The following is a 12,307-nucleotide window of genomic DNA, read 5'->3' on the forward strand; positions in this document are numbered from 1 at the left end:
TATGTGTTAGCTAGTACCGTAATGGTAAATGTCGTGCGCCATAGATAAGATTTCGCGAGTTCGAACACACTTACTACTATACTTTTTTAAAACGCAATTCTGCTGTCTGCTGAGGTTACCAATCTAATGGAACTTTGAACATAATTCCCTTCACTTCTCAACCCAAAATAGTCGCATGTGGAAAAAGGGCTAACTTCTGTGACATTTTGTTCTTTTCAGGTTTAATAGACAGCCAGGCAGCAGATGCATCTCGAAGCTTTTGTATTATGTATGGGAAGAGCGCATCGTGCCCAAATACGCCAGAAAAGTATTTTCTACATTAGCTGTCATGTGGTAGTGGCATTTTATTCTTCTTCAAACATTGTTTGACAGCTTTAACGCAGAATAAGTTTTCTACATGCATGTAATCAATAAACTGCATGTGCAGCGTCAGACTGTTATAGATAACATCAGAGAATTCGCTTATATCGTTGATGATTAATTTCGCTCTCATGTTTACAATTGTTTCAACAACACTAAAGGAAACCTTACGAAAACTGGGCACTGTATTACAAGAAATGAAATAAAACTACCCACGATAACCTTACGACGAATGTCTGTTTTAATAAAACTGAATATCTGTACACAAGCATGCCTCTATCGACACGAATTAGTAAAATACTACTCACTTAGATTTTGATTGGGTCTATGTTTAATTGGTATGCTGTGTCATACTGAAGAGGTATGCAAATGCGGCATTTCATAAATACAGTTATGTATTTCTAGAAACCCGAGTGGGTACCTGTGGTCTAGGGCCAGCCGGCACGGTAGCTCAGCGTGTTCGGTCAGAGGGCTAGGTGCCCTCTGTAATAAAAAAACTGAGTTAATGGATCAACAACGAACTGAAACGGGTGTCTTTCGACGTCCGCCCAGAGCGGATATAACGAACAAAAACGAACTAAATGAGATTAAAAAAAAAAACAAAAAAACAAAAAAAGGGGTAGCGTCTTTGATTCATAATCAAAAGTCTTTGGTCCCGGGTTCGATCCCCGCCACTGCCTAAATTTTGATAAATACTCAGCATTGGCGGCCGAAGACTTCCGGCATAAGAAGTCAGCTTCATTCTGCCAACGGTCTTGTCAATGAGGGCGGAGGAGTGGATAGAGGTTCAGGGCACTCTCTTGTCCTAGGGGTGGGAAATTGCCCCTAAAGGTGGAAGAATCAGCAATGATCAACGACATAAGGATGCAGAAGGCAATGGAAAACACTGCATTAAAGACACGTAACGTGTATCCACAGGACATGTGGCCTGTAATTGAAGAAGTGTCATGATGATCTCTCCATTGGTAAAAGATTCCGGAATAGTCCCCCATTCGGATCTCCGGGAGGGGACTGCCAAGGGGGAGGTTACCATGAGAAAAAGATCGAATAATATACGAAAAGATAACGTTCTACGAGTCGGGGCGTGGAATGTCAGAAGCTTGAACGTGGTAGGGAAACTAGAAAATCTGAAAAGGGGAATGCAAAGGCTCAATCTAGATATAGTAGGGGTCAGTGAAGTGAAGTGGAAGGAAGACAAGGATTTCTGGTCAGATGAGTATCTGGTAATATCAACAGCAGCAGAAAATGGTATAACAGGTGTAGGATTCGTTATGAATAGGAAGGTAGGGCAGAGGGTGTGTTACTGTGAACAGTTCAGTGACCGGGTTGTTCTAATCAGGATCGACAGCAGAACAACACCGACAACGATAGTTCAGGTATACATGCCGACGTCGCAAGCTGAAGATGAACAGATAGGGAAAGTGTATGAGGATATTGAAAGGGTAATGCAGTATTTAAAGGGGGACGAAAATCTAGTAGTCATGGGCGACTGGAATGCAGTTGTAGGGGAAGGAGTAGAAGAAAAGGTTAGAGGAGAATATGGGCTTGGGACAAGGAATGAAAGAGGAGAAAGACTAATTGAGTTCTGTAACAAGTTTCAGCTAGTAATAGCGAATACCCTGTTCAAGAATCACAAGAGGAGGAGGTATACTTGGAAAAGGCCGCGAGATACGGGATGATTTCAATTAGATTACATCATGGTCAGACAGAGATTCCGAAATCAGATACTGGATTGTAAGGCGTACCCAGGAGCAGATATAGACTCAGATCACAATGTAGTAGTGATGAAGAGTGGTCTGAAGTTCAAGACATTAGTCAGGAAGAATCAATACGCAAAGAAATGGGATACGGAAGTACTAAGGAATGACGAGATACGTTTGAAGTTCTCTAACGCTATAGATACAGCAATAAGGAATAGCGCAGTAGGCAGTACAGTTGAAGAGGAATGGACATCTCTAAACAGGGCCAAATACAAGTCGCTGAGGAATGAAATAAATAGGAAGTGCAGGGAAGCTAAGACGAAATGGCTGCAGGAAAAATGTGAAGACATCGAAAAAGATATGATTGTCGGAAGGACAGACTCAGCATACAGAAAAGTCAAAACAACCTTTGGTGACATTAAAAGCAACGGTGGTAACATTAAGAGTGCAACGGGAATTCCACTGTTAAATGCAGAGGAGAGAGCAGATAGGTGGAAAGAATACATTGAAAGCCTCTATGAGGGTGAAGATTTGTCTGATGTGATAGAAGAAGAAACAGGAGTCGATTTAGAAGAGATAGGGGATCCAGTATTAGAATCGGAATTTAAAAGAGCTTTCGAGGGCTTACGGTCGAATAAGGCAGAAGGGATAGATAACATTCCATCAGAATTTCTAAAATCATTTGGGGGAAGTGACAACAAAACGACTATTCACGTTGGTGTGCAGAATATATGAGTCTGGCGATATACCATCTGACTTTCGGAAAAGCATCATCCACACAATTCCGAAGACGGCAAGAGCTGACAAGTGCGAGAATTATCGCACAATCAGCTTAACAGCTCATGCATCGAAGCTGCTTACAAGAATAATATACAGAAGAATGGAAAAGAAAATTGCGAATGCGCTAGGTGACGATCAGTTTGGCTTTAGGAAAAATAAAGGGACGAGAGAGGCAATTCTGACGTTACGGCTAATAGTGGAAGCAAGGCTAAAGAAAAATCAAGACACTTTCATAGGATTTGTCGACCTGGAAAAAGCGTTCGACAATATAAAATGGTGCAAACTGTTAAAGATTCTGAAAAAACGTAGGGGTAGGCTATAGGGAGAGACGGGTCATATACAATATGTACAACAACCAAGAGGGAATAATAAGAGTGGACGATCAAGAACGAAGTGCTCGTATTAAGAAGGGTGTAAGACAAGGCTGTAGCCTTTCGCCCCTACTCTTCAATCTGTACATCGAGGAAGCAATGATGGAAATAAAAGAAAGGTTCAGGAGTGGAATTAAAATACAAGGTGAAAGGATATCAATGATACGATTCGCTGATGACATTGCTATCCTGAGTGAAAGTGAAGAAGAATTAAATGATCTGCTGAACGGAATGAACAGTCTAATGAGTACACAGTATGGTTTGAGAGTAAATCGGAGAAAGACGAAGGTAATGAGAAGTAGTAGAAATGAGCACAGAGAGAAACTTAACATCAGGATTGATGGTCACGAAGTCAATGAAGTTAAGGAATTCTGCTACCTAGGCAGTAAAATAACCAATGACGGACGGAGAAGGGGGACATCAAAAGCAGACTCGCTATGGCAAAAAAGGCATTTCTGACCAAGAGAAGTCTACTAATATCAAATACCGGCCTTAGTTTGATGAAGAAATTTCTGAGGATGTATGTCTGGAGTACAGCATTGTATGGTAGTGAAACATGGACTGTGGGAAAACCGGAACAGAAGAGAATCGAAGCATTTGAGATGTGGTGCTATAGACGAATGTTGAAAATTAGGTGGACTGATAAGGTAAGGAATGAGGAGGTTCTATGCAGAATCGGAGAGGAAAGGAATATGTGGAAAACACTGATAAGGAGAAGGGACAGGATGATAGGACGTCTGCTAAGACATGAGGGAATGACTTCCATGGTAGGGTAGGTAGGTGGTTAGTGTTTAACGTCCCGTCGACAACGAGGTCATTAGAGACGGAGCCCAAGCTCGGGTTAGGGAAGGATTGGGAAGGAAATCGGCCGTGCGCGACTTCCATGGTACTAGAGGGAGCTGTAGAGGCCAAAAACTGAAACTGTAGAGGAAGACAGAGATTGGAATACGTCAAGCAAATAATTGAGGACGTAGGTTGCAAGTGCTACTCTGAGATGGAGAGGTTAGCACAGGAAAGGAATTCGTGGCGGGCCGCATCAAACCAGTCAGTAGACTGATGAAAAAAAAAAAAAAGAAAAAAAAAAAAATTTGCTTGTCAGCAGCGGAAAGAGGCGTTACCTGTTGTGCAGCATTGTATGTTTTTCACCATTGCACTATGAGCCGAAAGTATTTTCTTGCGATTTCCTTATTGACGTTTGATCTGACTGCTTGTAGCTCTTTCACAGAAGGGGTAAAAACGTCGAAGTCACTGACACTGGAACTGCGAACCATAACAGACGCGTTTTCGCAGGTCAGCACGTTACCACAGAGCTGGCGAACAGGTACTTGTGTGAACTTCCTTTTACGAGGCCAATAGTGGCTAGAACTCATAAACCGCTCTTTAAAGGACGAGTTTAGTTGCGATTTCCACCTGCAACGACTTTCCTGGGCTGAAAACCGTAAGTTTACAATCTTGTGCTACACCTCAAGCAATAATAACTGAGATTATTCAATGGAAATGCCAGGTAAAATCAAGTGAACTTTGAGGCTTAATTCCGTGTAGACAAGGAAGTAACTCGTCGATTACAGAGTTGCCAAACATACGTTGCCTTGTTGCCAAATCTCAGTAACACTACCAGCAGGAAGAAGACGAACCGATGTGATCCTACAACGGGCTGGGAAGTGACCATAGCTGGTGTCTCCAAGTCGCAGCTGCTACGGCCTGGAATACGTAATGCGACTGATTCGCATTTCTGTAACTAGGTTTAGGGACTGGAGCGTAGTTACTAAAAATACTCAGAATTGACTGCAAACTAAGCATCATAAATCAGTAACTCTCATAGTTGTTTTTATATTTCTTTCGTAAGTGTACTCAAAACTAAGAAACTCATTCACAGGCGTTTTAGGCGTTGTCGTGCCTCGCCGACAGTCGAGCACAACATACAAATAAAAATAGAAAAGAAAGTGTATGTGTGTGTGTGTGTGTGTGTGTGTGTGTGTGTGTGTGTGTGAGAGAGAGAGAGAGAGAGAGAGAGAGAGAGAGAAATAAAAAAGAATGAGAGAGAGAGTGTGTGTGTAAAAAATTGTTGTAATGAAATTGAATCGTGAAATGTAAAGAAATCTTTAATTTAAAATGACACGTTCTACTTCATTACGAAATGTCATATTCATGATCTACGGAACAAGAATTAACCTAATTTAATAACATCATATTGATGATTAGCCATGAAGAGTCATGACTTACCGAAATTTTTGCCAGTACCAGTAGCCAAATCTAAACTTGAAAATAAAAGACGACTATTTTTGTAATAAACTGGGACCCCTATCAAGACCCTTTCGTCCCTGTTAGCTAACCACGAAAGATGTCTGATATACCTCCATTCTGAAGTAACAAAGTGTGCATGCATTTATAGATGAAGTGCAAGATGTGAAGTTCTGTGACGGAGATACGAACCCAACACGTAATCGGATTGTTAACTAAGAAAAATCAAATGTTACGTATCGGTTTTTCTTACGAGCTGCTAGGTGTTTGAATCTAAAATAAGGATACAAAGTTTTGTGCCTAAGCGACAATCGAACTGCACACCTACGGTGCATCCACGAATATAGCTTAAGTATCAGTTGCTTACTCGCCAACCGTAAGATGTGTGCGTGTTTGACCAGAAATAACGACACCTATTGCGATTGTTGGCAACACATGAACAGACATTAAAAATGCACGTTAATTTTCACTAGCAGGTGGGTGTGCACTTGATAGGGCTTGAAATGAAATTATGAATATTTTTGTACTGGATCCTTTGGAAGAGACCTAGAGAAGATTGCAGTCTTGGGAAAAGGAACGAAATGATTGAACTATACTGTTCTGAGAGATTCAGATCCTCGAAAGAGGAGATAGGAATTCGAATCACAGTCCAGCACCAAATTTTTTAACGTCTCTAGTTCAATCAAGTACAAGTCAAATAAGAGACCTGTTCCTTTAAATGGCTATTGGTTCATCAAATAAAATAAAATTTTCTAGTGTAAGTGAGTTTACTGGCGACTGTATTTCTGTTTGCTATGACTTCCGCTATGTCATTTCCCAACGTAAACCGGCTCTGCCCAGTTGCTAATGAAGGACCGTGATGTTTAATGCGGATTATGGATTGTAACTGCAGATTCCTCAACATCTCCACAAATTACGTGTGAATGGGTTCGAATCCTGGCCCGGCACTAAAGATTTCATTATGTATTATCAAGCTCTAGCATGAGAACACTTATCTGCTGGTGGGTAATAATTTTGATTTTTAATGTTTTTGCATTCGTTGTCAACACTAACGATATCTGACGTTTTTGAATCCCAGTGGGACACAGAACTGTTTGCGAGATCACTGTAAGTTCAAGATGTTATTCCGAGCTGCTGGTGGAGAAAAATTCGGTAGCTGACGTCTCTTTGTGTGTAGTCAACAACGATATGTGTGGGGCTCTATTCCCAGTGAGCACTGAACTCTTCGTCATATTATTTCTAGTTCAAACATGCTCACATGTCGCTGCTGGTGCAACAAACCCATATTTAACGTTCGTTTTCTCTAGAATATAACAGCGATATGTGCCGGGTTGGAGTCCTGGGAAGGAAAAAATTAATGTTTCTTCTCGTCATTTCAGTTAAAACATCTAGCTACTGGCAAGGAAATCCGATATGTCACAGTTGGTTGTGTTTCGATATCAATCCGATTAGGTTCTGGGTTCGAATCCCTGTCCAACATAAAGCTTTACCTCACGGCATTTCAAGTAAGTTACTTGTGAAGAAGCAATATTTAACATCTCTCGTAGTTCGTTAACAGGGACAAGAGATGCTGGGGAGGAATTCACGTCCGTTAAAAATGTTTGTTTTATGTAATTTAAAGTTGATATTTGCTAACTGATACTGTCTAAAATCGAGGTATATCACTCTCTGTATGCCTAATCAGGAATGACTGTTAGTTTGCGTCAGTCACGAAGTCTTTGCTTAGTCTGCATGACCTGGGTTTGAATCCATATGCAGAACGATACGGTTCGTCGTGTCATTTGAAGTTCATACAGTTTCTCAACTAGCTGCTCGTTGATAACTTAAATTTTTAATATAATTTTGTGTTAAATAATAAGTACTGTATGTTACTTTGAAGAGGAAATCATGAATATGGTGAACTTACTACGTGCATGACCTATCTGACGTAATAATGAGAGTGGTAACATTTCAGGTATGTCATTTAGGCAGCGTTCACACTGCCGGCCGGGCCGAGCCGAGCCTGGCCGGGCCGCCGCCCGCTTCGATATCAAACACATGGTTTTGAATTGCGGTGTTCACACTGGCGGCCGGGCCGCGCCGACACGGCGTATTGTAATAAATGTGAGCTTACAAGCCTTAAGGATAGTCTCATCTGTGATAAGGTGTTCCCTGATATTTGTAGCATTGTGGTATTACTTTACATCTTGAGTTACTGCGATACAGAACAGTGTTTTCGAGTGGTGACTTGTTGGAACCATTTTCAATAGTCAAACGACTGTACCAAGGAGCGATTAGAGGACCTGCTAGACAGCTGCGTTATGCCGGTTGCATGCGAATCAGGCGAAATGCAGTTCAGGTCGTTCGGATACTTTTGAGTATGACTGTACATTCTCAGAAATTTCTTCCTGAAATTAAAGCCTGCGTTTGACACCAGTAGACTTCTCTCGACGATTAACGCCCTCTTTTCCAGCGCTAGTCTCCTTTTTGCGTCCTCCTTTCTTCGTCTCTCATGGGTTATTTTGCTTCCAGGGCATCAGAATTCCTTATCTTCGTCTACTGCTTGATACCTATGGAAATATCGTTGATGACACCACCGCCAAAGCGGAATTACTGAACATAGCCTTCCGAAATTCCATCGCTAAAGAAGACTAAGCAAATATTCAAGAATTCGAATCGGGTATAGCTGCCAACATGAGTAACTTAGAAGTAGATATGCTCGCAGTACTGTAGTAACTTAAATCACTCAACAAAAGCAAGTTTTCCGCTCCAGACTGTATACCAACAAGGTTCCTTTCAGAGCATGCTGCTGCAATAGCTCCGTATTAAACCACGTACAACCACTCGCTCGACGAAAGTTCCCTACCCAGAGACTGGAAAGTTGCACAGGCCTCACCGATATTGTGCGGAACCGCGCTGCTGCTACGGTCGCAGATTCGAATCTGCCTCTGGCATAGATGTGTGTGATGTCATTAGGTTAGTTAGGTTTACTTAGTTCTAAGTCAAGGGGACTGATGACCTCAGATGTTAAGTCCCATAGTGCTTAGAGCCATTTGAACCATTTGAACCACACCAATATTCAAGAAAGGCAGTAGGAGTAATCCACTAAATTACTATCCCATATCGTTAACGTCGATATGCAGCAGTAGTTTGGAACATAATTTGTATTCGAACATTATGAATTACCTCTAAGGGAACGGCCTGTTGACACACAGTCAACACCAATTTGGGTAACATCATTCTTGTAGAACACAACTAGCTCTTTACTCGCACGAAGTGCTGAGCGCTATCCATTAGAAAATTAAAATGGGTTCCGTATTTCTAGATATCGAGATGGCTTTTGACACTGTACCACACAAGCGGCTTGTAGTGAAATTGCGTGGCTGTGGAATATCGTCTCAGTGATTTCCTGCCAATGAGGTCACAGTTCGTAGTAACTGACGGAAAATCATCGAGTAAAACAGAAGTGATTTCTGACATTCCACAGGGTAGAGCTATAGGCCCTCTTCTGTTCCTTATCTATATAAACGATTTAGGAGACAATCTGAGCAGCAGTTTAGTTTGTTTTCAGATGATGCTGACTTTTATCACCTAGTAAAGTCACCAAAGGATCAAACAAAGTGCAAAACGATTTAGAAAAGATATCTGAATGGCGCGAAAATTGGCAATTGACCCTAAATAACGAAAAGTGTGAGGTCATCCACATGAACGCTACAAGTAACTCGTTAAATTTCGGTTACACGATAAATCAGTCAAATCTGAAGACCACAATTTTGTACCTAGGAATTACAATTACGAACAACTTAAATTGATAAGAACGCATAGAAAACGTTGTGTTGAAGTCGAACCAAAGACTAAGTCTTATTGGCACAAAACTTAGAATACGCAACACATCTACTAAAGAGACTGCCTACACTACGCTTGTCCTCTTTTGAGTACTGCTGCGAGGTCTGGGATCCTTACCAGATAGTGTTAACGGAGCACGTCGAGAAAGTTCAAAGAACGGCAGAATGTTTTGTATTGTCAAGAAATAGGGGAGGGAATGATATAATATTTGGGGTGGAAAGGATTAAAATAAAGGCTTTTTTGTTGAGGCGGTGTCTTCTCATGAAATTTCAATCACCAATTTCTCCTCCGAATGCGGAAGTATTCTGTTGACGCCGACCTGCATAGGGATTAACGATCATCATAACAAAAGAAGAAAAATCAGAGCTCGCTCGGACAGATAAAGGGGTTCGTTTTTTTCCGCGCGCTGTTCGAGAGTGGGGTAATAGAGAATTAGTGCGAAGATGGTTCGATGAACCCTTTGCCAGGCACTTAAGTGTGATTTGCAGAGTATCCATTTAGATGTAGATGTAGACCCCCAGTTTTAATGCTAAGTTTTCCCCTTTTCTCATTTCTGCTACTTCTCGTTACCTTTGTCTTTATCCATGTTCCGCATTCATTAGACTGTCCGTTCATTCAACAGATCCTGCAATTATTCTTCACTTTCACTGAAGATAGCATTGTCATCATCGAATCTTATCATTGATATACTTTCATCCTGAAATGTAATCCTACTCTATATTTCCGTATAGATTGTACAATAGGGGCGAAAGATTGCATCCCTTTCTTACACGCGTTTGACTCCTAGCACTTACTTCCTGGTGTTCCAGTATCATTTTTCCTACTTCGTTCTTGTATGTGTTCTATATTACTCATCTTCCCTATAACTTACTCCTATTTTTCGCAGAATTTGGAATATCATGCACAATTTTACATTGTCGAACGCTTTTTCTAGGCGGGCAAATCCTGTGGGCATATCTTCAGCTTTGCTTCCATTATCAAACGCACTACAGGAAACACCTCTCTGGCGACTTTATCTTACCTTTAACCAAACTGAATGTCGCCTAACTGACCCTCAATTTTCTTTAACATTCTTCTGTATATTGTTCTTGTCAGCAGCTTACATGCGTGAGCTGTTAAGCTGCTTGAGTGGTTGTTCTCACACTATGTGCCCTTGGTATCTTCGAAAATGTGTTGATGATATTACTCCGAAAGTCTGATGGTTCGTCGCCAGTCTCAAAGATTATATACAACAACTTGAACAGTCGTTTTCTTGCCGCTTTCCCCTGTGATTTTGGAAATCCCGATAGAATATTATCTATCCGTTGGCTTTACTCGATCTTAAGTCTTCCCGAGCGCTTTTAAATTCTGACCTTAAAAAATACAGAATCCCCTATGTCTTCCTTACGAATGCAGTTTCTTCTTCTAACACGTCATCAGGCAGTTCCTCCCTTACCACCCTTGCTTTCAATTTTATCGAAAGTTGTTTGCACTTTTCCATATACTGAGTCAGTCCTCCAGACGAACATTTCTTTATCGATTTCTTCACATATTTTTTGCAGCCCTTTCGGCTTGCCTACCCTGTACTTCCTATTTGTTTCACTCTTAGGGGATTTCTATTGCTGCATTCTTGCCTTTCCCTGAACGCTTTTGTACTTCCTTCTTTCGTCGATCAATTGAAGTACACTCCTGGAAATTGAAATAAGAACACCGTGAATTCATTGTCCCAGGAAGGGGAAACTTTATTGACACATTCCTGGGGTCAGATACATCACATGATCACACTGACAGACCCACAGGCACATAGACACAGGCAACAGAGCATGCACAATGTCGGCACTAGTACAGTGAATATCCACCTTTCGCAGCAATGCAGGCTGCTATTCTCCCATGGAGACGATCGTAGAGATGCTGGATGTAGTCCTGTGGAACAGCTTGCCATGCCATTTCCACCTGGCGCCTCAGTTGGACCAGCGTTCGTGCTGGACGTGCAGACCGCGTGAGACGACGCTTCATCCAGTCCCAAACATGCTCAATGGGGGACAGATCCGGAGATCTTGCTGGCCAGGGTAGTTGACGTACACCTTCTAGAGAACGTTGGGTGGCACGGGATACATGCGGACGTGCATTGTCCTGTTGGAACAGCAAGTTCCCTTGCCGGTCTAGGAATGGTAGAACGATGGGTTCGATTACGGTTTGGATGTACCGTGCACTATTCAGTGTCCCCTCGACGATCACCAGTGGTGTACGGCCAGTGTAGGAGATCGCTCCCCACACCATGATGCCGGGTGTTGGCCCTGTGTGCCTCGGTCGTATGCAGTCCTGATTGTGGCGCTCACCAGCACGGCGCCAAACACGCATACGACCATCATTGGCACCAAGGCAGAAGCGACTCTCATCGCTGAAGACGACACGTCTCCATTCGTCCCTCCATTCACGCCTGTCGCGACACCACTGTAGGCGGGCTGCACGATGTTGGGGCGTGAGCGGAAGACGGCCTAACGGTGTGCGGGACCGTAGCCCAGCTTCATGGAGACGGTTGCGAATGGTCCTCGCCGATACCCCAGGAGCAACAGTGTCCCTAATTTGCTGGGAAGTGGCGGTGCGGTCCCCTACGGCACTGCGTAGGATCCTACGGTCTTGGCGTGCATCCGTGCGTCGCTGCGGTCCGGTCCCAGGTCGACGGGCACGTGCACCTTCCGCCGACCACTGGCGACAACATCGATGTACTGTGGAGACCTCACGCCCCACGTGTTGAGCAATTCGGCGGTACGTCCACCCGGCCTCCCGCATGCCCACTATACGCCCTCACTCAAAGTCCGTCAACTGCACATACGGTTCACGTCCACGCTGTCGCGGCATGCTACCAGTGTTAAAGACTGCGATGGAGCTCCGTATGCCACGGCAAACTGGCTGACACTGACGGCGGCGGTGCACAAATGCTGCGCAGCTAGCGCCATTCGACGGCCAACACCGCGGTTCCTGGTGTGTCCGCTGTGCCGTGCGTGTGATCATTGCTTGTACAGCCCTCTCGCAGTGTTCGGAGCAAGT

The sequence above is a fragment of the Schistocerca serialis genome, chromosome 2 (genome assembly GCF_023864345.2).
Source record: "Schistocerca serialis cubense isolate TAMUIC-IGC-003099 chromosome 2, iqSchSeri2.2, whole genome shotgun sequence".
In the NCBI taxonomy this organism is placed as follows: domain Eukaryota; kingdom Metazoa; phylum Arthropoda; class Insecta; order Orthoptera; family Acrididae; genus Schistocerca; species Schistocerca serialis.